The 26362-nt window shown below is 46.3% G+C and overlaps 10 non-coding genes and 3 pseudogenes across 10 annotated transcripts; all 13 read right to left on the reverse strand.

The window, feature by feature from the left end:
• On the reverse strand, nucleotides 1–89 carry LOC130305804 (U2 spliceosomal RNA; annotated as a pseudogene; the record flags this gene model as incomplete).
• Nucleotides 90–2182: 2093 nt separating this feature from the next.
• Nucleotides 2183–2373, reverse strand: LOC130305764 (U2 spliceosomal RNA). Its single transcript, XR_008855201.1, has one exon. It is a non-coding gene; the product is annotated as a U2 spliceosomal RNA (small nuclear RNA).
• A 2080-nt stretch (nucleotides 2374–4453) lies between these two features.
• On the reverse strand, nucleotides 4454–4644 carry LOC130305776 (U2 spliceosomal RNA). The gene has a single exon (XR_008855214.1). It is a non-coding gene; the product is annotated as a U2 spliceosomal RNA (small nuclear RNA).
• Nucleotides 4645–6739: 2095 nt separating this feature from the next.
• LOC130305787 (U2 spliceosomal RNA) lies at nucleotides 6740–6930 on the reverse strand. The gene has a single exon (XR_008855225.1). It is a non-coding gene; the product is annotated as a U2 spliceosomal RNA (small nuclear RNA).
• A 2098-nt stretch (nucleotides 6931–9028) lies between these two features.
• On the reverse strand, nucleotides 9029–9219 carry LOC130305797 (U2 spliceosomal RNA). Its single transcript, XR_008855234.1, has one exon. It is a non-coding gene; the product is annotated as a U2 spliceosomal RNA (small nuclear RNA).
• Nucleotides 9220–11330: 2111 nt separating this feature from the next.
• Nucleotides 11331–11521, reverse strand: LOC130305799 (U2 spliceosomal RNA). The gene has a single exon (XR_008855236.1). It is a non-coding gene; the product is annotated as a U2 spliceosomal RNA (small nuclear RNA).
• Nucleotides 11522–13603: 2082 nt separating this feature from the next.
• LOC130305805 (U2 spliceosomal RNA) lies at nucleotides 13604–13783 on the reverse strand (annotated as a pseudogene).
• A 692-nt stretch (nucleotides 13784–14475) lies between these two features.
• Nucleotides 14476–14635, reverse strand: LOC130305806 (U2 spliceosomal RNA; annotated as a pseudogene).
• Nucleotides 14636–16730: 2095 nt separating this feature from the next.
• On the reverse strand, nucleotides 16731–16921 carry LOC130305808 (U2 spliceosomal RNA). Its single transcript, XR_008855241.1, has one exon. It is a non-coding gene; the product is annotated as a U2 spliceosomal RNA (small nuclear RNA).
• A 2114-nt stretch (nucleotides 16922–19035) lies between these two features.
• On the reverse strand, nucleotides 19036–19226 carry LOC130305765 (U2 spliceosomal RNA). The gene has a single exon (XR_008855202.1). It is a non-coding gene; the product is annotated as a U2 spliceosomal RNA (small nuclear RNA).
• A 2085-nt stretch (nucleotides 19227–21311) lies between these two features.
• LOC130305766 (U2 spliceosomal RNA) lies at nucleotides 21312–21502 on the reverse strand. The gene has a single exon (XR_008855204.1). It is a non-coding gene; the product is annotated as a U2 spliceosomal RNA (small nuclear RNA).
• A 2088-nt stretch (nucleotides 21503–23590) lies between these two features.
• LOC130305767 (U2 spliceosomal RNA) lies at nucleotides 23591–23781 on the reverse strand. The gene has a single exon (XR_008855205.1). It is a non-coding gene; the product is annotated as a U2 spliceosomal RNA (small nuclear RNA).
• Nucleotides 23782–25886: 2105 nt separating this feature from the next.
• LOC130305768 (U2 spliceosomal RNA) lies at nucleotides 25887–26077 on the reverse strand. Its single transcript, XR_008855206.1, has one exon. It is a non-coding gene; the product is annotated as a U2 spliceosomal RNA (small nuclear RNA).
• Between the last annotated feature and the right edge of the window lie 285 nt (nucleotides 26078–26362).

The following is a 26362-nucleotide window of genomic DNA, read 5'->3' on the forward strand; positions in this document are numbered from 1 at the left end:
TTATGGTCCCCAGATAGGGGACGTATCAGATATTAAACTGATAAGAACAGATACTACACTTGATCTTAGCCAAAAGGCCGAGAAGCGATAACCGTGAAAGGGGCGGGCCCAACAAGGTGCCCTTCATGGGCACTATCACTGCTTGCTGTCAGGGAGGCTGCCAGACAATTTTCCATGCACACTCTGGGCTGGGGGGCAGTCAACCACCAGTACACACAGCAGAACCTAAACCCATACCATTATTGCTAAGCAGCAAGACAGGGGCCCATTGCACTCCCACGGGGCCTTTTTAAATGCAATCCATAACCCGGATTTGCCAGGAACCCTTCTTACTCCTCCTACTTGCATGTGACACTGGGCTTAGGATCTGCATAGGAAACACACACACAAGCACACACCTACCTTTGTTGCCTGCAGATGCCTCCTTGGCTGTCCCCAAACGGTATCAAACCAACACCCACGGGAAGCTGTAAGCATAGAGGACATGCCTGCACCCCATTGGACTTACCTGTGTGGGTTAAATCCGGGTTATTTGACAACCTATGGCGGTGATGGTTCTGCTCAGGCAGAGCAGTGCTGATGCTCCTCATAAAGCTGTCGCTGCTGTGAAGGTTCTAGGTGACATCACAAATCCCTATGGTTACATACACAACAAAGCTGGGTTGTTGTTGTTTACACTCTGCAAGGCCTGTGGAAGTGAGTGACATCATAGCACTGTAGTTCTGAGGGTTCTAGATGGATGCAACAATCTCCTGTTGCTTCTATGAAGGCCATAATAGACGACATCACCAAACAGCTCCATAGTCACATACACAGCAAAGGAGAGATGTTGTTTACACCTAGTGATGTCAGTGGTATTGAGTGACATCACAGCACAGTGCTAAGGCTCCTGGGCCTGGACACAGCAGCGGCTGCAATATCTCAACGGAGAATACGTTTATATATATGTGTGTGTGTGCGCGTATATATATATATATTATATATATATATATATAGATATATATTTCTCCGCCGAAATCACTTTTAAACCCATTTCCACCTTTTTTTCCCTTCTCTTCCTCTTACTTTTTTTTCACGTTTTTTTTACGTTTTTCTCCTTTTCGCCTCTTTTCTGGGCGTATTATTCTTCTTTTTCTTCTTTTTTTTCGTCTAATGCATACCCCATCAGTGCAGCAATGCTTATTCAATACCGCCAGCAGATGGAGACACTGGGGGATAATTTTCTAAGGATTTATACTGATTTTTCCTGTCTGAATTTGTCGCACAGAAAGTTGCAGGCCAAATATGTGTGACATTTCTGCGACTTTAGCTTCTAGAGCATTTTTACAACATTATACATAGGTGCTGAATACATAAAAAGCGACTGTTCAGCGACAGACAAGTCGCATCGGCTGAAAGTAGGCCAGAATGTCAGTCCATGTTGGAGCAGGTTTAGATACAGTCTAAAGTATAGATCTCAAAGTCTGTGCACAGAATTTAGCAAGGGCCTCGCACCTTCTGATGCATCAGGTAGGTGCACAATAGCATAGCCTAACCCTCTGTACTTTGGTCTATATTGATGCGGGACATAGACAGCCAGCTGATGACCAATCCATTAGTGCAATGGATGGCTGGAAGCATTTGTCTTTGCCTTTGCAATACCACAGAAGCAATGCATGGTCAATGTACAGCAATGACACACCTGTGTGAACAGCCAGGAGACCCCCCCCCCCCCCCCACATGTTATGTTACATAGTTACATAGTTAGTACGGTCGAAAAAAGACATATGTCCATCAAGTTCAACCAGGGAATTAAGGGGTAGGGGTGTGGCGCGATATTGGGGAAGGGATGAGATTTTATATTTCTTCATAAGCATTAATCTTATTTTGTCAATTAGGAACATTCAGCACCCACCCGCTATCAAGGCAGCTGCCTATCATGTCATGCCCTACCTGCACAGGTGTGCTGGCTACTCAAATGATCCAATTAAGGAGGCCATTTAGTCAGCAGCAGCAGAAGTCCTGTGCCTGGACGCTCCAACAGCGGCCAGACACAAGCAGAAGCAGAAGCAGCAGAAGCAGCAGCAGCACCACCTTTTGTTTTTTGGCTGCAGCAGCAGCAAGGCCCACAGGGCTGGCTAGCTGGCTAGCCAGCAAGCAGGTAGCAATGAAAGTAGGAATCTTTCTTTTTAACCCTGTAAGGGGGTGGTGCACTGTACCCGAAGATACTGCCATATCGGGTCAATGCATAGGGCGACGGAAGCAAGCTTCGAAATCGGCCCCCGTTCTCAAAAATCCATTTAATATATGGTCCCCAGATAGGGGACGTATCAGATATTAAACTGATAAGAACAGATACTACACTTGATCTTAGCCAAAAGGCCGAGAAGCGATAACCGTGAAAGGGGCGGGCCCAACAAGGTGCCCTTCATGGGCACTATCACTGCTTGCTGTCAGGGAGGCTGCCAGACAATTTTCCATGCACACTCTGGGCTGGGGGGCAGTCAACCACCAGTACACACAGCAGAACCTAAACCCATACCATTATTGCTAAGCAGCAAGACAGGGGCCCATTGCACTCCCACGGGGCCTTTTAAATGCAATCCATAACCCGGATTTGCCAGGAACCCTTCTTACTCCTCCTACTTGCATGTGACACTGGGCTTAGGATCTGCATAGGAAACACACACACAAGCACACACCTACCTTTGTTGCCTGCAGATGCCTCCTTGGCTGTCCCCAAACGGTATCAAACCAACACCCACGGGAAGCTGTAAGCATAGAGGACATGCCTGCACCCCATTGGACTTACCTGTGTGGGTTAAATCCGGGTTATTTGACAACCTATGGCGGTGATGGTTCTGCTCAGGCAGAGCAGTGCTGATGCTCCTCATAAAGCTGTCGCTGCTGTGAAGGTTCTAGGTGACATCACAAATCCCTATGGTTACATACACAACAAAGCTGGGTTGTTGTTGTTTACACTCTGCAAGGCCTGTGGAAGTGAGTGACATCATAGCACTGTAGTTCTGAGGGTTCTAGATGGATGCAACAATCTCCTGTTGCTTCTATGAAGGCCATAATAGACGACATCACCAAACAGCTCCATAGTCACATACACAGCAAAGGAGAGATGTTGTTTACACCTAGTGATGTCAGTGGTATTGAGTGACATCACAGCACAGTGCTAAGGCTCCTGGGCCTGGACACAGCAGCGGCTGCAATATCTCAACGGAGAATACGTTTATATATATGTGTGTGTGTGCGCGTATATATATATATATATATATATATATATATATTTCTCCGCCGAAATCACTTTTAAACCCATTTCCACCTTTTTTTCCCTTCTCTTCCTCTTACTTTTTTTTCACGTTTTTTTACGTTTTTCTCCTTTTCGCCTCTTTTCTGGGCGTATTATTCTTCTTTTTCTTCTTTTTTTTCGTCTAATGCATACCCCATCAGTGCAGCAATGCTTATTCAATACCGCCAGCAGATGGAGACACTGGGGGATAATTTTCTAAGGATTTATACTGATTTTTCCTGTCTGAATTTGTCGCACAGAAAGTTGCAGGCCAAATATGTGTGACATTTCTGCGACTTTAGCTTCTAGAGCATTTTTACAACATTATACATAGGTGCTGAATACATAAAAAGCGACTGTTCAGCGACAGACAAGTCGCATCGGCTGAAAGTAGGCCAGAATGTCAGTCCATGTTGGAGCAGGTTTAGATACAGTCTAAAGTATAGATCTCAAAGTCTGTGCACAGAATTTAGCAAGGGCCTTGCACCTTCTGATGCATCAGGTAGGTGCACAATAGCATAGCCTAACCCTCTGTACTTTGGTCTATATTGATGCGGGACATAGACAGCCAGCTGATGACCAATCCATTAGTGCAATGGATGGCTGGAAGCATTTGTCTTTGCCTTTGCAATACCACAGAAGCAATGCATGGTCAATGTACAGCAATGACACACCTGTGTGAACAGCCAGGAGAACCCCCCCCCCCCCCCATGTTATGTTACATAGTTACATAGTTAGTACGGTCGAAAAAAGACATATGTCCATCAAGTTCAACCAGGGAATTAAGGGGTAGGGGTGTGGCGCGATATTGGGGAAGGGATGAGATTTTATATTTCTTCATAAGCATTAATCTTATTTTGTCAATTAGGAACATTCAGCACCCACCCGCTATCAAGGCAGCTGCCTATCATGTCATGCCCTACCTGCACAGGTGTGCTGGCTACTCAAATGATCCAATTAAGGAGGCCATTTAGTCAGCAGCAGCAGAAGTCCTGTGCCTGGATGCTCCAACAGCGGCCAGACACAAGCAGAAGCAGAAGCAGCAGAAGCAGCAGCAGCACCACCTTTTGTTTTTTGGCTGCAGCAGCAGCAAGGCCCACAGGGCTGGCTAGCTGGCTAGCCAGCAAGCAGGTAGCAATGAAAGTAGGAATCTTTCTTTTTAACCCTGTAAGGGGGTGGTGCACTGTACCCGAAGATACTGCCATATCGGGTCAATGCATAGGGCGACGGAAGCAAGCTTCGAAATCGGCCCCCGTTCTCAAAAATCCATTTAATATATGGTCCCCAGATAGGGGACGTATCAGATATTAAACTGATAAGAACAGATACTACACTTGATCTTAGCCAAAAGGCCGAGAAGCGATAACCGTGAAAGGGGCGGGCCCAACAAGGTGCCCTTCATGGGCACTATCACTGCTTGCTGTCAGGGAGGCTGCCAGACAATTTTCCATGCACACTCTGGGCTGGGGGGCAGTCAACCACCAGTACACACAGCAGAACCTAAACCCATACCATTATTGCTAAGCAGCAAGACAGGGGCCCATTGCACTCCCACGGGGCCTTTTTAAATGCAATCCATAACCCGGATTTGCCAGGAACCCTTCTTACTCCTCCTACTTGCATGTGACACTGGGCTTAGGATCTGCATAGGAAACACACACACAAGCACACACCTACCTTTGTTGCCTGCAGATGCCTCCTTGGCTGTCCCCAAACGGTATCAAACCAACACCCACGGGAAGCTGTAAGCATAGAGGACATGCCTGCACCCCATTGGACTTACCTGTGTGGGTTAAATCCGGGTTATTTGACAACCTATGGCGGTGATGGTTCTGCTCAGGCAGAGCAGTGCTGATGCTCCTCATAAAGCTGTCGCTGCTGTGAAGGTTCTAGGTGACATCACAAATCCCTATGGTTACATACACAACAAAGCTGGGTTGTTGTTGTTTACACTCTGCAAGGCCTGTGGAAGTGAGTGACATCATAGCACTGTAGTTCTGAGGGTTCTAGATGGATGCAACAATCTCCTGTTGCTTCTATGAAGGCCATAATAGACGACATCACCAAACAGCTCCATAGTCACATACACAGCAAAGGAGAGATGTTGTTTACACCTAGTGATGTCAGTGGTATTGAGTGACATCACAGCACAGTGCTAAGGCTCCTGGGCCTGGACACAGCAGCGGCTGCAATATCTCAACGGAGAATACGTTTATATATATGTGTGTGTGTGCGCGTATATATATATATATATATATATATATATATATATATATATATATATTTCTCCGCCGAAATCACTTTTAAACCCATTTCCACCTTTTTTTCCCTTCTCTTCCTCTTACTTTTTTTTCACGTTTTTTTACGTTTTTCTCCTTTTCGCCTCTTTTCTGGGCGTATTATTCTTCTTTTTCTTCTTTTTTTTCGTCTAATGCATACCCCATCAGTGCAGCAATGCTTATTCAATACCGCCAGCAGATGGAGACACAGGGGGATAATTTTCTAAGGATTTATACTGATTTTTCCTGTCTGAATTTGTCGCACAGAAAGTTGCAGGCCAAATATGTGTGACATTTCTGCGACTTTAGCTTCTAGAGCATTTTTACAACATTATACATAGGTGCTGAATACATAAAAAGCGACTGTTCAGCGACAGACAAGTCGCATCGGCTGAAAGTAGGCCAGAATGTCAGTCCATGTTGGAGCAGGTTTAGATACAGTCTAAAGTATAGATCTCAAAGTCTGTGCACAGAATTTAGCAAGGGCCTTGCACCTTCTGATGCATCAGGTAGGTGCACAATAGCATAGCCTAACCCTCTGTACTTTGGTCTATATTGATGCGGGACATAGACAGCCAGCTGATGACCAATCCATTAGTGCAATGGATGGCTGGAAGCATTTGTCTTTGCCTTTGCAATACCACAGAAGCAATGCATGGTCAATGTACAGCAATGACACACCTGTGTGAACAGCCAGGAGAACCCCCCCCCCCCCCCATGTTATGTTACATAGTTACATAGTTAGTACGGTCGAAAAAAGACATATGTCCATCAAGTTCAACCAGGGAATTAAGGGGTAGGGGTGTGGCGCGATATTGGGGAAGGGATGAGATTTTATATTTCTTCATAAGCATTAATCTTATTTTGTCAATTAGGAACATTCAGCACCCACCCGCTATCAAGGCAGCTGCCTATCATGTCATGCCCTACCTGCACAGGTGTGCTGGCTACTCAAATGATCCAATTAAGGAGGCCATTTAGTCAGCAGCAGCAGAAGTCCTGTGCCTGGATGCTCCAACAGCGGCCAGACACAAGCAGAAGCAGAAGCAGCAGAAGCAGCAGCAGCACCACCTTTTGTTTTTTGGCTGCAGCAGCAGCAAGGCCCACAGGGCTGGCTAGCTGGCTAGCCAGCAAGCAGGTAGCAATGAAAGTAGGAATCTTTCTTTTTAACCCTGTAAGGGGGTGGTGCACTGTACCCGAAGATACTGCCATATCGGGTCAATGCATAGGGCGACGGAAGCAAGCTTCGAAATCGGCCCCCGTTCTCAAAAATCCATTTAATATATGGTCCCCAGATAGGGGACGTATCAGATATTAAACTGATAAGAACAGATACTACACTTGATCTTAGCCAAAAGGCCGAGAAGCGATAACCGTGAAAGGGGCGGGCCCAACAAGGTGCCCTTCATGGGCACTATCACTGCTTGCTGTCAGGGAGGCTGCCAGACAATTTTCCATGCACACTCTGGGCTGGGGGGCAGTCAACCACCAGTACACACAGCAGAACCTAAACCCATACCATTATTGCTAAGCAGCAAGACAGGGGCCCATTGCACTCCCACGGGGCCTTTTTAAATGCAATCCATAACCCGGATTTGCCAGGAACCCTTCTTACTCCTCCTACTTGCATGTGACACTGGGCTTAGGATCTGCATAGGAAACACACACACAAGCACACACCTACCTTTGTTGCCTGCAGATGCCTCCTTGGCTGTCCCCAAACGGTATCAAACCAACACCCACGGGAAGCTGTAAGCATAGAGGACATGCCTGCACCCCATTGGACTTACCTGTGTGGGTTAAATCCGGGTTATTTGACAACCTATGGCGGTGATGGTTCTGCTCAGGCAGAGCAGTGCTGATGCTCCTCATAAAGCTGTCGCTGCTGTGAAGGTTCTAGGTGACATCACAAATCCCTATGGTTACATACACAACAAAGCTGGGTTGTTGTTGTTTACACTCTGCAAGGCCTGTGGAAGTGAGTGACATCATAGCACTGTAGTTCTGAGGGTTCTAGATGGATGCAACAATCTCCTGTTGCTTCTATGAAGGCCATAATAGACGACATCACCAAACAGCTCCATAGTCACATACACAGCAAAGGAGAGATGTTGTTTACACCTAGTGATGTCAGTGGTATTGAGTGACATCACAGCACAGTGCTAAGGCTCCTGGGCCTGGACACAGCAGCGGCTGCAATATCTCAACGGAGAATACGTTTATATATATGTGTGTGTGTGCGCGTATATATATATATATATATATATATATATATATATATATATATATATATTTCTCCGCCGAAATCACTTTTAAACCCATTTCCACCTTTTTTTCCCTTCTCTTCCTCTTACTTTTTTTTCACGTTTTTTTACGTTTTTCTCCTTTTCGCCTCTTTTCTGGGCGTATTATTCTTCTTTTTCTTCTTTTTTTTCGTCTAATGCATACCCCATCAGTGCAGCAATGCTTATTCAATACCGCCAGCAGATGGAGACACTGGGGGATAATTTTCTAAGGATTTATACTGATTTTTCCTGTCTGAATTTGTCGCACAGAAAGTTGCAGGCCAAATATGTGTGACATTTCTGCGACTTTAGCTTCTAGAGCATTTTTACAACATTATACATAGGTGCTGAATACATAAAAAGCGACTGTTCAGCGACAGACAAGTCGCATCGGCTGAAAGTAGGCCAGAATGTCAGTCCATGTTGGAGCAGGTTTAGATACAGTCTAAAGTATAGATCTCAAAGTCTGTGCACAGAATTTAGCAAGGGCCTTGCACCTTCTGATGCATCAGGTAGGTGCACAATAGCATAGCCTAACCCTCTGTACTTTGGTCTATATTGATGCGGGACATAGACAGCCAGCTGATGACCAATCCATTAGTGCAATGGATGGCTGGAAGCATTTGTCTTTGCCTTTGCAATACCACAGAAGCAATGCATGGTCAATGTACAGCAATGACACACCTGTGTGAACAGCCAGGAGAACCCCCCCCCCCCCCCCATGTTATGTTACATAGTTACATAGTTAGTACGGTCGAAAAAAGACATATGTCCATCAAGTTCAACCAGGGAATTAAGGGGTAGGGGTGTGGCGCGATATTGGGGAAGGGATGAGATTTTATATTTCTTCATAAGCATTAATCTTATTTTGTCAATTAGGAACATTCAGCACCCACCCGCTATCAAGGCAGCTGCCTATCATGTCATGCCCTACCTGCACAGGTGTGCTGGCTACTCAAATGATCCAATTAAGGAGGCCATTTAGTCAGCAGCAGCAGAAGTCCTGTGCCTGGATGCTCCAACAGCGGCCAGACACAAGCAGAAGCAGAAGCAGCAGAAGCAGCAGCAGCACCACCTTTTGTTTTTTGGCTGCAGCAGCAGCAAGGCCCACAGGGCTGGCTAGCTGGCTAGCCAGCAAGCAGGTAGCAATGAAAGTAGGAATCTTTCTTTTTAACCCTGTAAGGGGGTGGTGCACTGTACCCGAAGATACTGCCATATCGGGTCAATGCATAGGGCGACGAAAGCAAGCTTCGAAATCGGCCCCCGTTCTCAAAAATCCATTTAATATATGGTCCCCAGATAGGGGACGTATCAGATATTAAACTGATAAGAACAGATACTACACTTGATCTTAGCCAAAAGGCCGAGAAGCGATAACCGTGAAAGGGGCGGGCCCAACAAGGTGCCCTTCATGGGCACTATCACTGCTTGCTGTCAGGGAGGCTGCCAGACAATTTTCCATGCACACTCTGGGCTGGGGGGCAGTCAACCACCAGTACACACAGCAGAACCTAAACCCATACCATTATTGCTAAGCAGCAAGACAGGGGCCCATTGCACTCCCACGGGGCCTTTTTAAATGCAATCCATAACCCGGATTTGCCAGGAACCCTTCTTACTCCTCCTACTTGCATGTGACACTGGGCTTAGGATCTGCATAGGAAACACACACACAAGCACACACCTACCTTTGTTGCCTGCAGATGCCTCCTTGGCTGTCCCCAAACGGTATCAAACCAACACCCACGGGAAGCTGTAAGCATAGAGGACATGCCTGCACCCCATTGGACTTACCTGTGTGGGTTAAATCCGGGTTATTTGACAACCTATGGCGGTGATGGTTCTGCTCAGGCAGAGCAGTGCTGATGCTCCTCATAAAGCTGTCGCTGCTGTGAAGGTTCTAGGTGACATCACAAATCCCTATGGTTACATACACAACAAAGCTGGGTTGTTGTTGTTTACACTCTGCAAGGCCTGTGGAAGTGAGTGACATCATAGCACTGTAGTTCTGAGGGTTCTAGATGGATGCAACAATCTCCTGTTGCTTCTATGAAGGCCATAATAGACGACATCACCAAACAGCTCCATAGTCACATACACAGCAAAGGAGAGATGTTGTTTACACCTAGTGATGTCAGTGGTATTGAGTGACATCACAGCACAGTGCTAAGGCTCCTGGGCCTGGACACAGCAGCGGCTGCAATATCTCAACGGAGAATACGTTTATATATATGTGTGTGTGTGCGCGTATATATATATATATATATATATATATATATATATATATATATATATATATATTTCTCCGCCGAAATCACTTTTAAACCCATTTCCACCTTTTTTTCCCTTCTCTTCCTCTTACTTTTTTTTCACGTTTTTTTACGTTTTTCTCCTTTTCGCCTCTTTTCTGGGCGTATTATTCTTCTTTTTCTTCTTTTTTTTTCGTCTAATGCATACCCCATCAGTGCAGCAATGCTTATTCAATACCGCCAGCAGATGGAGACACTGGGGGATAATTTTCTAAGGATTTATACTGATTTTTCCTGTCTGAATTTGTCGCACAGAAAGTTGCAGGCCAAATATGTGTGACATTTCTGCGACTTTAGCTTCTAGAGCATTTTTACAACATTATACATAGGTGCTGAATACATAAAAAGCGACTGTTCAGCGACAGACAAGTCGCATCGGCTGAAAGTAGGCCAGAATGTCAGTCCATGTTGGAGCAGGTTTAGATACAGTCTAAAGTATAGATCTCAAAGTCTGTGCACAGAATTTAGCAAGGGCCTCGCACCTTCTGATGCATCAGGTAGGTGCACAATAGCATAGCCTAACCCTCTGTACTTTGGTCTATATTGATGCGGGACATAGACAGCCAGCTGATGACCAATCCATTAGTGCAATGGATGGCTGGAAGCATTTGTCTTTGCCTTTGCAATACCACAGAAGCAATGCATGGTCAATGTACAGCAATGACACACCTGTGTGAACAGCCAGGAGACCCCCCCCCCCCCCCCATGTTATGTTACATAGTTACATAGTTAGTACGGTCGAAAAAAGACATATGTCCATCAAGTTCAACCAGGGAATTAAGGGGTAGGGGTGTGGCGCGATATTGGGGAAGGGATGAGATTTTATATTTCTTCATAAGCATTAATCTTATTTTGTCAATTAGGAACATTCAGCACCCACCCGCTATCAAGGCAGCTGCCTATCATGTCATGCCCTACCTGCACAGGTGTGCTGGCTACTCAAATGATCCAATTAAGGAGGCCATTTAGTCAGCAGCAGCAGAAGTCCTGTGCCTGGACGCTCCAACAGCGGCCAGACACAAGCAGAAGCAGAAGCAGCAGAAGCAGCAGAAGCAGCAGCAGCACCACCTTTTGTTTTTTGGCTGCAGCAGCAGCAAGGCCCACAGGGCTGGCTAGCTGGCTAGCCAGCAAGCAGGTAGCAATGAAAGTAGGAATCTTTCTTTTTAACCCTGTAAGGGGGTGGTGCACTGTACCCGAAGATACTGCCATATCGGGTCAATGCATAGGGCGACGGAAGCAAGCTTCGAAATCGGCCCCCGTTCTCAAAAATCCATTTAATATATGGTCCCCAGATAGGGGACGTATCAGATATTAAACTGATAAGAACAGATACTACACTTGATCTTAGCCAAAAGGCCGAGAAGCGATAACCGTGAAAGGGGCGGGCCCAACAAGGTGCCCTTCATGGGCACTATCACTGCTTGCTGTCAGGGAGGCTGCCAGACAATTTTCCATGCACACTCTGGGCTGGGGGGCAGTCAACCACCAGTACACACAGCAGAACCTAAACCCATACCATTATTGCTAAGCAGCAAGACAGGGGCCCATTGCACTCCCACGGGGCCTTTTTAAATGCAATCCATAACCCGGATTTGCCAGGAACCCTTCTTACTCCTCCTACTTGCATGTGACACTGGGCTTAGGATCTGCATAGGAAACACACACACAAGCACACACCTACCTTTGTTGCCTGCAGATGCCTCCTTGGCTGTCCCCAAACGGTATCAAACCAACACCCACGGGAAGCTGTAAGCATAGAGGACATGCCTGCACCCCATTGGACTTACCTGTGTGGGTTAAATCCGGGTTATTTGACAACCTATGGCGGTGATGGTTCTGCTCAGGCAGAGCAGTGCTGATGCTCCTCATAAAGCTGTCGCTGCTGTGAAGGTTCTAGGTGACATCACAAATCCCTATGGTTACATACACAACAAAGCTGGGTTGTTGTTGTTTACACTCTGCAAGGCCTGTGGAAGTGAGTGACATCATAGCACTGTAGTTCTGAGGGTTCTAGATGGATGCAACAATCTCCTGTTGCTTCTATGAAGGCCGTAATAGACGACATCACCAAACAGCTCCATAGTCACATACACAGCAAAGGAGAGATGTTGTTTACACCTAGTGATGTCAGTGGTATTGAGTGACATCACAGCACAGTGCTAAGGCTCCTGGGCCTGGACACAGCAGCGGCTGCAATATCTCAACGGAGAATACGTTTATATATATGTGTGTGTGTGCGCGTATATATATATATATATATATATATATATATATATATTTCTCCGCCGAAATCACTTTTAAACCCATTTCCACCTTTTTTTCCCTTCTCTTCCTCTTACTTTTTTTTCACGTTTTTTTACGTTTTTCTCCTTTTCGCCTCTTTTCTGGGCGTATTATTCTTCTTTTTCTTCTTTTTTTTCGTCTAATGCATACCCCATCAGTGCAGCAATGCTTATTCAATACCGCCAGCAGATGGAGACACTGGGGGATAATTTTCTAAGGATTTATACTGATTTTTCCTGTCTGAATTTGTTGCACAGAAAGTTGCAGGCCAAATATGTGTGACATTTCTGCGACTTTAGCTTCTAGAGCATTTTTACAACATTATACATAGGTGCTGAATACATAAAAAGCGACTGTTCAGCGACAGACAAGTCGCATCGGCTGAAAGTAGGCCAGAATGTCAGTCCATGTTGGAGCAGGTTTAGATACAGTCTAAAGTATAGATCTCAAAGTCTGTGCACAGAATTTAGCAAGGGCCTCGCACCTTCTGATGCATCAGGTAGGTGCACAATAGCATAGCCTAACCCTCTGTACTTTGGTCTATATTGATGCGGGACATAGACAGCCAGCTGATGACCAATCCATTAGTGCAATGGATGGCTGGAAGCATTTGTCTTTGCCTTTGCAATACCACAGAAGCAATGCATGGTCAATGTACAGCAATGACACACCTGTGTGAACAGCCAGGAGACCCCCCCCCCCCCCCCATGTTATGTTACATAGTTACATAGTTAGTACGGTCGAAAAAAGACATATGTCCATCAAGTTCAACCAGGGAATTAAGGGGTAGGGGTGTGGCGCGATATTGGGGAAGGGATGAGATTTTATATTTCTTCATAAGCATTAATCTTATTTTGTCAATTAGGAACATTCAGCACCCACCCGCTATCAAGGCAGCTGCCTATCATGTCATGCCCTACCTGCACAGGTGTGCTGGCTACTCAAATGATCCAATTAAGGAGGCCATTTAGTCAGCAGCAGCAGAAGTCCTGTGCCTGGACGCTCCAACAGCGGCCAGACACAAGCAGAAGCAGAAGCAGCAGAAGCAGCAGCACCACCTTTTGTTTTTTGGCTGCAGCAGCAGCAAGGCCCACAGGGCTGGCTAGCTGGCTAGCCAGCAAGCAGGTAGCAATGAAAGTAGGAATCTTTCTTTTTAACCCTGTAAGGGGGTGGTGCACTGTACCCGAAGATACTGCCATATCGGGTCAATGCATAGGGCGACGGAAGCAAGCTTCGAAATCGGCCCCCGTTCTCAAAAATCCATTTAATATATGGTCCCCAGATAGGGGACGTATCAGATATTAAACTGATAAGAACAGATTTTTTTTTTTTTTATCTAAAGCCGAGGAACGTGCTTTCGATTCACCCAAAGTGCAAGAAAAAGTGCAAACGTGTTTCACTAAAAAAACGTGCACAAAGGATGCGGTCTATCGCAAGCCCTTCTCCGATAGGAGAGAGGCCCCCCAACAAACCTTACCCTTCGCCTCCGGACCAAAAGGTACCTGCGAGGTTCCAGGTTCGATGTCCCTTTTCGCCGAAGCTACTAGGGGACCACAAATGCTCCCGGCATCCCCCTTGGCGTTAGCCAAGGTATCTGCCCGCAGAGCCGATTACGGTAGGTACCCTGCCAAAGCAGGAGTACCCGGGGTGTTTGCAGGGAGGTGCGGAACCTAATGGCCACACACACCTCCCCTAGACCGCCAGGAGGGACACCCAGAAGGGCTACCGCATCCTGACAAATCCTGTGAACACACAACACGCAAAAAGTGACACAGTGAGAAAAAAAGAAATAAATAAGTGAATGTGTGCAGATATACTGCCCGGACATCCGGCCGGATCTATAAAAATTTCTCTGATCCTAGCCAGAAGGCCGGGAATCAAGAGGTGAGTGCCACAAGGTGAAGAGATTATGGTGCCCGTGCTTCAACCCAGTGAGTCTATTCTCCCAGTGAGTTTCGGCACCTCAGGGTCACCACTCCCCGAGGCACAAAAGTACCTCGGCTCTAGACCCTCTCAGCCTCATGGCGAGACCCGGAGGGAACAGGTCACATCGGGGCAGCCGTCGAGCTGATTCCTCAGAACCAGCCCCGGAAAGCCCTGGTACACCTGCATCCTCCATGCAGCACCCATCCCCACCAGCATGAAAACTGATAAGAACAGATACTACACTTGATCTTAGCCAAAAGGCCGAGAAGCGATAACCGTGAAAGGGGCGGGCCCAACAAGGTGCCCTTCATGGGCACTATCACTGCTTGCTGTCAGGGAGGCTGCCAGACAATTTTCCATGCACACTCTGGGCTGGGGGGCAGTCAACCACCAGTACACACAGCAGAACCTAAACCCATACCATTATTGCTAAGCAGCAAGACAGGGGCCCATTGCACTCCCACGGGGCCTTTTTAAATGCAATCCATAACCCGGATTTGCCAGGAACCCTTCTTACTCCTCCTACTTGCATGTGACACTGGGCTTAGGATCTGCATAGGAAACACACACACAAGCACACACCTACCTTTGTTGCCTGCAGATGCCTCCTTGGCTGTCCCCAAACGGTATCAAACCAACACCCACGGGAAGCTGTAAGCATAGAGGACATGCCTGCACCCCATTGGACTTACCTGTGTGGGTTAAATCCGGGTTATTTGACAACCTATGGCGGTGATGGTTCTGCTCAGGCAGAGCAGTGCTGATGCTCCTCATAAAGCTGTCGCTGCTGTGAAGGTTCTAGGTGACATCACAAATCCCTATGGTTACATACACAACAAAGCTGGGTTGTTGTTGTTTACACTCTGCAAGGCCTGTGGAAGTGAGTGACATCATAGCACTGTAGTTCTGAGGGTTCTAGATGGATGCAACAATCTCCTGTTGCTTCTATGAAGGCCATAATAGACGACATCACCAAACAGCTCCATAGTCACATACACAGCAAAGGAGAGATGTTGTTTACACCTAGTGATGTCAGTGGTATTGAGTGACATCACAGCACAGTGCTAAGGCTCCTGGGCCTGGACACAGCAGCGGCTGCAATATCTCAACGGAGAATACGTTTATATATATGTGTGTGTGTGCGCGTATATATATATATATATATATATATATATATATATATATATATATATATTTCTCCGCCGAAATCACTTTTAAACCCATTTCCACCTTTTTTTCCCTTCTCTTCCTCTTACTTTTTTTTCACGTTTTTTTACGTTTTTCTCCTTTTCGCCTCTTTTCTGGGCGTATTATTCTTCTTTTTCTTCTTTTTTTTCGTCTAATGCATACCCCATCAGTGCAGCAATGCTTATTCAATACCGCCAGCAGATGGAGACACTGGGGGATAATTTTCTAAGGATTTATACTGATTTTTCCTGTCTGAATTTGTCGCACAGAAAGTTGCAGGCCAAATATGTGTGACATTTCTGCAACTTTAGCTTCTAGAGCATTTTTACAACATTATACATAGGTGCTGAATACATAAAAAGCGACTGTTCAGCGACAGACAAGTCGCATCGGCTGAAAGTAGGCCAGAATGTCAGTCCATGTTGGAGCAGGTTTAGATACAGTCTAAAGTATAGATCTCAAAGTCTGTGCACAGAATTTAGCAAGGGCCTCGCACCTTCTGATGCATCAGGTAGGTGCACAATAGCATAGCCTAACCCTCTGTACTTTGGTCTATATTGATGCGGGACATAGACAGCCAGCTGATGACCAATCCATTAGTGCAATGGATGGCTGGAAGCATTTGTCTTTGCCTTTGCAATACCACAGAAGCAATGCATGGTCAATGTACAGCAATGACACACCTGTGTGAACAGCCAGGAGACCCCCCCCCCCCCCATGTTATGTTACATAGTTACATAGTTAGTACGGTCGAAAAAAGACATATGTCCATCAAGTTCAACCAAGGAATTAAGGGGTAGGGGTGTGGCGCGATATTGGGGAAGGGATGAGATTTTATATTTCTTCATAAGCATTAATCTTATTTTGTCAATTAGGAACATTCAGCACCCACCCGCTATCAAGGCAGCTGCCTATCATGTCATGCCCTACCTGCACAGGTGTGCTGGCTACTCAAATGATCCAATTAAGGAGGCCATTTAGTCAGCAGCAGCAGAAGCCCTGTGCCTGGACGCTCCAACAGCGGCCAGACACAAGCAGAAGCAGAAGCAGCAGAAGCAGCAGCAGCACCACCTTTTGTTTTTTGGCTGCAGCAGCAGCAAGGCCCACAGGGCTGGCTAGCTGGCTAGCCAGCAAGCAGGTAGCAATGAAAGTAGGAATCTTTCTTTTTAACCCTGTAAGGGGGTGGTGCACTGTACCCGAAGATACTGCCATATCGGGTCAATGCATAGGGCGACGGAAGCAAGCTTCGAAATCGGCCCCCGTTCTCAAAAATCCATTTAATATATGGTCCCCAGATAGGGGACGTATCAGATATTAAACTGATAAGAACAGATACTACACTTGATCTTAGCCAAAAGGCCGAGAAGCGATAACCGTGAAAGGGGCGGGCCCAACAAGGTGCCCTTCATGGGCACTATCACTGCTTGCTGTCAGGGAGGCTGCCAGACAATTTTCCATGCACACTCTGGGCTGGGGGGCAGTCAACCACCAGTACACACAGCAGAACCTAAACCCATACCATTATTGCTAAGCAGCAAGACAGGGGCCCATTGCACTCCCACGGGGCCTTTTTAAATGCAATCCATAACCCGGATTTGCCAGGAACCCTTCTTACTCCTCCTACTTGCATGTGACACTGGGCTTAGGATCTGCATAGGAAACACACACACAAGCACACACCTACCTTTGTTGCCTGCAGATGCCTCCTTGGCTGTCCCCAAACGGTATCAAACCAACACCCACGGGAAGCTGTAAGCATAGAGGACATGCCTGCACCCCATTGGACTTACCTGTGTGGGTTAAATCCGGGTTATTTGACAACCTATGGCGGTGATGGTTCTGCTCAGGCAGAGCAGTGCTGATGCTCCTCATAAAGCTGTCGCTGCTGTGAAGGTTCTAGGTGACATCACAAATCCCTATGGTTACATACACAACAAAGCTGGGTTGTTGTTGTTTACACTCTGCAAGGCCTGTGGAAGTGAGTGACATCATAGCACTGTAGTTCTGAGGGTTCTAGATGGATGCAACAATCTCCTGTTGCTTCTATGAAGGCCATAATAGACGACATCACCAAACAGCTCCATAGTCACATACACAGCAAAGGAGAGATGTTGTTTACACCTAGTGATGTCAGTGGTATTGAGTGACATCACAGCACAGTGCTAAGGCTCCTGGGCCTGGACACAGCAGCGGCTGCAATATCTCAACGGAGAATACGTTTATATATATGTGTGTGTGTGCGCGTATATATATATATATATATATATATATATATATATATATATATATATATATATATTTCTCCGCCGAAATCACTTTTAAACCCATTTCCACCTTTTTTTCCCTTCTCTTCCTCTTACTTTTTTTTCACGTTTTTTAACGTTTTTCTCCTTTTCGCCTCTTTTCTGGGCGTATTATTCTTCTTTTTCTTCTTTTTTTTTCGTCTAATGCATACCCCATCAGTGCAGCAATGCTTATTCAATACCGCCAGCAGATGGAGACACTGGGGGATAATTTTCTAAGGATTTATACTGATTTTTCCTGTCTGAATTTGTCGCACAGAAAGTTGCAGGCCAAATATGTGTGACATTTCTGCGACTTTAGCTTCTAGAGCATTTTTACAACATTATACATAGGTGCTGAATACATAAAAAGCGACTGTTCAGCGACAGACAAGTCGCATCGGCTGAAAGTAGGCCAGAATGTCAGTCCATGTTGGAGCAGGTTTAGATACAGTCTAAAGTATAGATCTCAAAGTCTGTGCACAGAATTTAGCAAGGGCCTCGCACCTTCTGATGCATCAGGTAGGTGCACAATAGCATAGCCTAACCCTCTGTACTTTGGTCTATATTGATGCGGGACATAGACAGCCAGCTGATGACCAATCCATTAGTGCAATGGATGGCTGGAAGCATTTGTCTTTGCCTTTGCAATACCACAGAAGCAATGCATGGTCAATGTACAGCAATGACACACCTGTGTGAACAGCCAGGAGACCCCCCCCCCCATGTTATGTTACATAGTTACATAGTTAGTACGGTCGAAAAAAGACATATGTCCATCAAGTTCAACCAGGGAATTAAGGGGTAGGGGTGTGGCGCGATATTGGGGAAGGGATGAGATTTTATATTTCTTCATAAGCATTAATCTTATTTTGTCAATTAGGAACATTCAGCACCCACCCGCTATCAAGGCAGCTGCCTATCATGTCATGCCCTACCTGCACAGGTGTGCTGGCTACTCAAATGATCCAATTAAGGAGGCCATTTAGTCAGCAGCAGCAGAAGTCCTGTGCCTGGACGCTCCAACAGCGGCCAGACACAAGCAGAAGCAGAAGCAGCAGAAGCAGCAGCAGCAGAAGCAGCAGCAGCACCACCTTTTGTTTTTTGGCTGCAGCAGCAGCAAGGCCCACAGGGCTGGCTAGCTGGCTAGCCAGCAAGCAGGTAGCAATGAAAGTAGGAATCTTTCTTTTTAACCCTGTAAGGGGGTGGTGCACTGTACCCGAAGATACTGCCATATCGGGTCAATGCATAGGGCGACGGAAGCAAGCTTCGAAATCGGCCCCCGTTCTCAAAAATCCATTTAATATATGGTCCCCAGATAGGGGACGTATCAGATATTAAACTGATAAGAACAGATACTACACTTGATCTTAGCCAAAAGGCCGAGAAGCGATAACCGTGAAAGGGGCGGGCCCAACAAGGTGCCCTTCATGGGCACTATCACTGCTTGCTGTCAGGGAGGCTGCCAGACAATTTTCCATGCACACTCTGGGCTGGGGGGCAGTCAACCACCAGTACACACAGCAGAACCTAAACCCATACCATTATTGCTAAGCAGCAAGACAGGGGCCCATTGCACTCCCACGGGGCCTTTTTAAATGCAATCCATAACCCGGATTTGCCAGGAACCCTTCTTACTCCTCCTACTTGCATGTGACACTGGGCTTAGGATCTGCATAGGAAACACACACACAAGCACACACCTACCTTTGTTGCCTGCAGATGCCTCCTTGGCTGTCCCCAAACGGTATCAAACCAACACCCACGGGAAGCTGTAAGCATAGAGGACATGCCTGCACCCCATTGGACTTACCTGTGTGGGTTAAATCCGGGTTATTTGACAACCTATGGCGGTGATGGTTCTGCTCAGGCAGAGCAGTGCTGATGCTCCTCATAAAGCTGTCGCTGCTGTGAAGGTTCTAGGTGACATCACAAATCCCTATGGTTACATACACAACAAAGCTGGGTTGTTGTTGTTTACACTCTGCAAGGCCTGTGGAAGTGAGTGACATCATAGCACTGTAGTTCTGAGGGTTCTAGATGGATGCAACAATCTCCTGTTGCTTCTATGAAGGCCATAATAGACGACATCACCAAACAGCTCCATAGTCACATACACAGCAAAGGAGAGATGTTGTTTACACCTAGTGATGTCAGTGGTATTGAGTGACATCACAGCACAGTGCTAAGGCTCCTGGGCCTGGACACAGCAGCGGCTGCAATATCTCAACGGAGAATACGTTTATATATATGTGTGTGTGTGCGCGTATATATATATATATATATATATATATATATATATATATATATATTTCTCCGCCGAAATCACTTTTAAACCCATTTCCACCTTTTTTTCCCTTCTCTTCCTCTTACTTTTTTTTCACGTTTTTTTACGTTTTTCTCCTTTTCGCCTCTTTTCTGGGCGTATTATTCTTCTTTTTCTTCTTTTTTTTTCGTCTAATGCATACCCCATCAGTGCAGCAATGCTTATTCAATACCGCCAGCAGATGGAGACACTGGGGGATAATTTTCTAAGGATTTATACTGATTTTTCCTGTCTGAATTTGTCGCACAGAAAGTTGCAGGCCAAATATGTGTGACATTTCTGCGACTTTAGCTTCTAGAGCATTTTTACAACATTATACATAGGTGCTGAATACATAAAAAGCGACTGTTCAGCGACAGACAAGTCGCATCGGCTGAAAGTAGGCCAGAATGTCAGTCCATGTTGGAGCAGGTTTAGATACAGTCTAAAGTATAGATCTCAAAGTCTGTGCACAGAATTTAGCAAGGGCCTCGCACCTTCTGATGCATCAGGTAGGTGCACAATAGCATAGCCTAACCCTCTGTACTTTGGTCTATATTGATGCGGGACATAGACAGCCAGCTGATGACCAATCCATTAGTGCAATGGATGGCTGGAAGCATTTGTCTTTGCCTTTGCAATACCACAGAAGCAATGCATGGTCAATGTACAGCAATGACACACCTGTGTGAACAGCCAGGAGACCCCCCCCCCCCCATGTTATGTTACATAGTTACATAGTTAGTACGGTCGAAAAAAGACATATGTCCATCAAGTTCAACCAGGGAATTAAGAGGTAGGGGTGTGGCGCGATATTGGGGAAGGGATGAGATTTTATATTTCTTCATAAGCATTAATCTTATTTTGTCAATTAGGAACATTCAGCACCCACCCGCTATCAAGGCAGCTGCCTATCATGTCATGCCCTACCTGCACAGGTGTGCTGGCTACTCAAATGATCCAATTAAGGAGGCCATTTAGTCAGCAGCAGCAGAAGTCCTGTGCCTGGACGCTCCAACAGCGGCCAGACACAAGCAGAAGCAGCAGAAGCAGCAGCAGCACCACCTTTTGTTTTTTGGCTGCAGCAGCAGCAAGGCCCACAGGGCTGGCTAGCTGGCTAGCCAGCAAGCAGGTAGCAATGAAAGTAGGAATCTTTCTTTTTAACCCTGTAAGGGGGTGGTGCACTGTACCCGAAGATACTGCCATATCGGGTCAATGCATAGGGCGACGGAAGCAAGCTTCGAAATCGGCCCCCGTTCTCAAAAATCCATTTAATATATGGTCCCCAGATAGGGGACGTATCAGATATTAAACTGATAAGAACAGATACTACACTTGATCTTAGCCAAAAGGCCGAGAAGCGATAACCGTGAAAGGGGCGGGCCCAACAAGGTGCCCTTCATGGGCACTATCACTGCTTGCTGTCAGGGAGGCTGCCAGACAATTTTCCATGCACACTCTGGGCTGGGGCGCAGTCAACCACCAGTACACACAGCAGAACCTAAACCCATACCATTATTGCTAAGCAGCAAGACAGGGGCCCATTGCACTCCCACGGGGCCTTTTTAAATGCAATCCATAACCCGGATTTGCCAGGAACCCTTCTTACTCCTCCTACTTGCATGTGACACTGGGCTTAGGATCTGCATAGGAAACACACACACAAGCACACACCTACCTTTGTTGCCTGCAGATGCCTCCTTGGCTGTCCCCAAACGGTATCAAACCAACACCCACGGGAAGCTGTAAGCATAGAGGACATGCCTGCACCCCATTGGACTTACCTGTGTGGGTTAAATCCGGGTTATTTGACAACCTATGGCGGTGATGGTTCTGCTCAGGCAGAGCAGTGCTGATGCTCCTCATAAAGCTGTCGCTGCTGTGAAGGTTCTAGGTGACATCACAAATCCCTATGGTTACATACACAACAAAGCTGGGTTGTTGTTGTTTACACTCTGCAAGGCCTGTGGAAGTGAGTGACATCATAGCACTGTAGTTCTGAGGGTTCTAGATGGATGCAACAATCTCCTGTTGCTTCTATGAAGGCCATAATAGACGACATCACCAAACAGCTCCATAGTCACATACACAGCAAAGGAGAGATGTTGTTTACACCTAGTGATGTCAGTGGTATTGAGTGACATCACAGCACAGTGCTAAGGCTCCTGGGCCTGGACACAGCAGCGGCTGCAATATCTCAACGGAGAATACGTTTATATATATGTGTGTGTGTGCGCGTATATATATATATATATATATATATATATATATATATATTTCTCCGCCGAAATCACTTTTAAACCCATTTCCACCTTTTTTTCCCTTCTCTTCCTCTTACTTTTTTTTCACGTTTTTTTACGTTTTTCTCCTTTTCGCCTCTTTTCTGGGCGTATTATTCTTCTTTTTCTTCTTTTTTTTCGTCTAATGCATACCCCATCAGTGCAGCAATGCTTATTCAATACCGCCAGCAGATGGAGACACTGGGGGATAATTTTCTAAGGATTTATACTGATTTTTCCTGTCTGAATTTGTCGCACAGAAAGTTGCAGGCCAAATATGTGTGACATTTCTGCGACTTTAGCTTCTAGAGCATTTTTACAACATTATACATAGGTGCTGAATACATAAAAAGCGACTGTTCAGCGACAGACAAGTCGCATCGGCTGAAAGTAGGCCAGAATGTCAGTCCATGTTGGAGCAGGTTTAGATACAGTCTAAAGTATAGATCTCAAAGTCTGTGCACAGAATTTAGCAAGGGCCTCGCACCTTCTGATGCATCAGGTAGGTGCACAATAGCATAGCCTAACCCTCTGTACTTTGGTCTATATTGATGCGGGACATAGACAGCCAGCTGATGACCAATCCATTAGTGCAATGGATGGCTGGAAGCATTTGTCTTTGCCTTTGCAATACCACAGAAGCAATGCATGGTCAATGTACAGCAATGACACACCTGTGTGAACAGCCAGGAGACCCCCCCCCCCCCCCCCATGTTATGTTACATAGTTACATAGTTAGTACGGTCGAAAAAAGACATATGTCCATCAAGTTCAACCAGGGAATTAAGGGGTAGGGGTGTGGCGCGATATTGGGGAAGGGATGAGATTTTATATTTCTTCATAAGCATTAATCTTATTTTGTCAATTAGGAACATTCAGCACCCACCCGCTATCAAGGCAGCTGCCTATCATGTCATGCCCTACCTGCACAGGTGTGCTGGCTACTCAAATGATCCAATTAAGGAGGCCATTTAGTCAGCAGCAGCAGAAGTCCTGTGCCTGGACGCTCCAACAGCGGCCAGACACAAGCAGAAGCAGAAGCAGCAGAAGCAGCAGCAGCACCACCTTTTGTTTTTTGGCTGCAGCAGCAGCAAGGCCCACAGGGCTGGCTAGCTGGCTAGCCAGCAAGCAGGTAGCAATGAAAGTAGGAATCTTTCTTTTTAACCCTGTAAGGGGGTGGTGCACTGTACCCGAAGATACTGCCATATCGGGTCAATGCATAGGGCGACGGAAGCAAGCTTCGAAATCGGCCCCCGTTCTCAAAAATCCATTTAATATATGGTCCCCAGATAGGGGACGTATCAGATATTAAACTGATAAGAACAGATACTACACTTGATCTTAGCCAAAAGGCCGAGAAGCGATAACCGTGAAAGGGGCGGGCCCAACAAGGTGCCCTTCATGGGCACTATCACTGCTTGCTGTCAGGGAGGCTGCCAGACAATTTTCCATGCACACTCTGGGCTGGGGGGCAGTCAACCACCAGTACACACAGCAGAACCTAAACCCATACCATTATTGCTAAGCAGCAAGACAGGGGCCCATTGCACTCCCACGGGGCCTTTTTAAATGCAATCCATAACCCGGATTTGCCAGGAACCCTTCTTACTCCTCCTACTTGCATGTGACACTGGGCTTAGGATCTGCATAGGAAACACACACACAAGCACACACCTACCTTTGTTGCCTGCAGATGCCTCCTTGGCTGTCCCCAAACGGTATCAAACCAACACCCACGGGAAGCTGTAAGCATAGAGGACATGCCTGCACCCCATTGGACTTACCTGTGTGGGTTAAATCCGGGTTATTTGACAACCTATGGCGGTGATGGTTCTGCTCAGGCAGAGCAGTGCTGATGCTCCTCATAAAGCTGTCGCTGCTGTGAAGGTTCTAGGTGACATCACAAATCCCTATGGTTACATACACAACAAAGCTGGGTTGTTGTTGTTTACACTCTGCAAGGCCTGTGGAAGTGAGTGACATCATAGCACTGTAGTTCTGAGGGTTCTAGATGGATGCAACAATCTCCTGTTGCTTCTATGAAGGCCATAATAGACGACATCACCAAACAGCTCCATAGTCACATACACAGCAAAGGAGAGATGTTGTTTACACCTAGTGATGTCAGTGGTATTGAGTGACATCACAGCACAGTGCTAAGGCTCCTGGGCCTGGACACAGCAGCGGCTGCAATATCTCAACGGAGAATACGTTTATATATATGTGTGTGTGTGCGCGTATATATATATATATATATATATATATATATATATATATATATTTCTCCGCCGAAATCACTTTTAAACCCATTTCCACCTTTTTTTCCCTTCTCTTCCTCTTACTTTTTTTTCACGTTTTTTTACGTTTTTCTCCTTTTCGCCTCTTTTCTGGGCGTATTATTCTTCTTTTTCTTCTTTTTTTTCGTCTAATGCATACCCCATCAGTGCAGCAATGCTTATTCAATACCGCCAGCAGATGGAGACACTGGGGGATAATTTTCTAAGGATTTATACTGATTTTTCCTGTCTGAATTTGTCGCACAGAAAGTTGCAGGCCAAATATGTGTGACATTTCTGCGACTTTAGCTTCTAGAGCATTTTTACAACATTATACATAGGTGCTGAATACATAAAAAGCGACTGTTCAGCGACAGACAAGTCGCATCGGCTGAAAGTAGGCCAGAATGTCAGTCCATGTTGGAGCAGGTTTAGATACAGTCTAAAGTATAGATCTCAAAGTCTGTGCACAGAATTTAGCAAGGGCCTCGCACCTTCTGATGCATCAGGTAGGTGCACAATAGCATAGCCTAACCCTCTGTACTTTGGTCTATATTGATGCGGGACATAGACAGCCAGCTGATGACCAATCCATTAGTGCAATGGATGGCTGGAAGCATTTGTCTTTGCCTTTGCAATACCACAGAAGCAATGCATGGTCAATGTACAGCAATGACACACCTGTGTGAACAGCCAGGAGACCCCCCCCCCCCCCCCATGTTATGTTACATAGTTACATAGTTAGTACGGTCGAAAAAAGACATATGTCCATCAAGTTCAACCAGGGAATTAAGGGGTAGGGGTGTGGCGCGATATTGGGGAAGGGATGAGATTTTATATTTCTTCATAAGCATTAATCTTATTTTGTCAATCTTATTTTGTCAATTAGGAACATTCAGCACCCACCCGCTATCAAGGCAGCTGCCTATCATGTCATGCCCTACCTGCACAGGTGTGCTGGCTACTCAAATGATCCAATTAAGGAGGCCATTTAGTCAGCAGCAGCAGAAGTCCTGTGCCTGGACGCTCCAACAGCGGCCAGACACAAGCAGAAGCAGAAGCAGCAGAAGCAGCAGCAGCACCACCTTTTGTTTTTTGGCTGCAGCAGCAGCAAGGCCCACAGGGCTGGCTAGCTGGCTAGCCAGCAAGCAGGTAGCAATGAAAGTAGGAATCTTTCTTTTTAACCCTGTAAGGGGGTGGTGCACTGTACCCGAAGATACTGCCATATCGGGTCAATGCATAGGGCGACGGAAGCAAGCTTCGAAATCGGCCCCCGTTCTCAAAAATCCATTTAATATATGGTCCCCAGATAGGGGACGTATCAGATATTAAACTGATAAGAACAGATACTACACTTGATCTTAGCCAAAAGGCCGAGAAGCGATAACCGTGAAAGGGGCGGGCCCAACAAGGTGCCCTTCATGGGCACTATCACTGCTTGCTGTCAGGGAGGCTGCCAGACAATTTTCCATGCACACTCTGGGCTGGGGGGCAGTCAACCACCAGTACACACAGCAGAACCTAAACCCATACCATTATTGCTAAGCAGCAAGACAGGGGCCCATTGCACTCCCACGGGGCCTTTTTAAATGCAATCCATAACCCGGATTTGCCAGGAACCCTTCTTACTCCTCCTACTTGCATGTGACACTGGGCTTAGGATCTGCATA

The sequence above is a fragment of the Hyla sarda genome, unplaced genomic scaffold (genome assembly GCF_029499605.1).
Source record: "Hyla sarda isolate aHylSar1 unplaced genomic scaffold, aHylSar1.hap1 scaffold_1332, whole genome shotgun sequence".
Lineage (NCBI taxonomy): Eukaryota > Metazoa > Chordata > Amphibia > Anura > Hylidae > Hyla > Hyla sarda.